The 1,606-nt window shown below is 40.2% G+C and overlaps 1 long non-coding RNA gene across 1 annotated transcript; it reads left to right on the top strand.

The window, feature by feature from the left end:
* Window positions 1–1,021: 1,021 nt before the first annotated feature.
* LOC107833596 (uncharacterized) lies at window positions 1,022–1,355 on the top strand. Its single transcript, XR_001659358.1, has 2 exons — window positions 1,022–1,055; window positions 1,199–1,355. It is a non-coding gene; the product is annotated as an uncharacterized LOC107833596 (long non-coding RNA).
* Window positions 1,356–1,606: the final 251 nt, after the last annotated feature.

Genomic DNA, 1,606 nt, shown 5'->3' with positions numbered 1-1,606 from the left:
AAAAAAACTCCCCGCCTCTGCAGCAGCTCTCACCGCGAGCATTACAAAGAGAAAAGACGATGCACATTTCTGCAGGATTCGTCACATTGCAGCATGCAGCTTCTCAGGGTACCTGAGAGAAAGCTCCTGATAGCTCTAGAAAAAACAAACAAAATGAGAGGGAAAAAAAAAAAAAAAATCCCCCCCTGCTGAACAACAGTGCAATTCACTCATAGTGGGTTCTTGATCCAGCTTCCTGCCTCCACCCACCCTGGAGGCTGTGATGGATGTGCTTTCCCGCATAGGTGGTTATGAAATGCTTAACAACGTGACATAACAACGCATAACAATAACAATTTCACTTCACACCATTCCTCAAATACCTCCACCGTTTAGGCTCTTTAGGTAAAGCAAATTAGCAACGAACAGCTACCAAAAAGAGATCGCAATTAACGACATGGAAAATATGAGGATGTAAAAATCAAAGATAGTTTACAGGACAATAAACATAAATAAAAAAAACCGAAGCATTAAAAACCTTTTAAGTGGATGCCTTTTATGAAAGCTTGATCGTTTCCTAAGCAGCTCATACTCGGTTAGATTTGATGGAGAGTGTCGACAGGCTTCACTTTTCAAGTTTGGCCACAAACTCTCATTCGGATTTGTGTCTGGACTTTGACTGAGCCATTCCAACACGTGAGTATGCTTTGATCTAAACCTCTGAATTTCAGCTCTGACAGTATGATTTGGGTTCTCCTGCAATCGTTACGATCTTCTGGATTACTTGGTTGAATATTAAATGGGTTCTGTGTGTTCCTTGTGTTGTTCAGTTGCTTCGAGTTGTGTGTTGCGGTTCCACTGACCCTCGTTTCAATCGAGGAACTCCTGCGTTACATTGTAGTTTTTGATTCACTTCTAGCCATTGTTTTTCCTTGGCTCAGACTTTGCTTTGCGGCATCTTCTTCACTTTCATTTAATTAGTCCCAAATGTTTCTTTTACCAGTAATAATGTGTTTTTATACTCCCCAGATTATTCAAGTCATTGTGTTTCAACAGCTTGCTCTTCTCTCTTTAATGTAAATCCTTGGTTTTCTTAATGAAACATTCACAATTTCATCCTGCCTGACACATTGACCTTTTAGTCTCAGATCTTTTGTAGCTCATAGCAGATTGTTTTCCAGGATTCTTCTCTATTTATCTTCGTTTACCTTCCCATCAGGTCTGACAAACTCCTCAATCTAAGCTGAAGAAAAGCATCTCCACACATGATGCCGCTACCTCTGTGCTTCAGCTGAGACTCTTCTTATGGATTTCTGACCACAATGGCTTTTCTGAGTTAAAAAAAATAATTAAAAGTCAGCTTTATTTTAACAGTGCATTGTATCGAGCTGCACCTATTCTATGAAATGTTGCACATTAGTGAATATCAAAGGAACGCGTCGCCTGCTATAATTGTATAGATCCACCCTGGCGAGGAACACGTATGCATTATTAATAGTCACATATTACAGTATTCTGCGGGGGAAACGAACAAAGTTCTCCTGCACAGAAGAAATCAGACATGACAAATTTCTTGTTTGTCAAAGAGGCGAGTTCTCAGCGCTGACTAATAAAAAGCTGCAGAGAG

The sequence above is a fragment of the Poecilia formosa genome, unplaced genomic scaffold (genome assembly GCF_000485575.1).
Source record: "Poecilia formosa unplaced genomic scaffold, Poecilia_formosa-5.1.2 Scaffold8, whole genome shotgun sequence".
NCBI lineage: Eukaryota > Metazoa > Chordata > Actinopteri > Cyprinodontiformes > Poeciliidae > Poecilia > Poecilia formosa.
The sequence above is the reverse complement of the archived record's forward strand: the minus strand, read 5'-3'. Positions and strand labels throughout refer to the sequence as shown.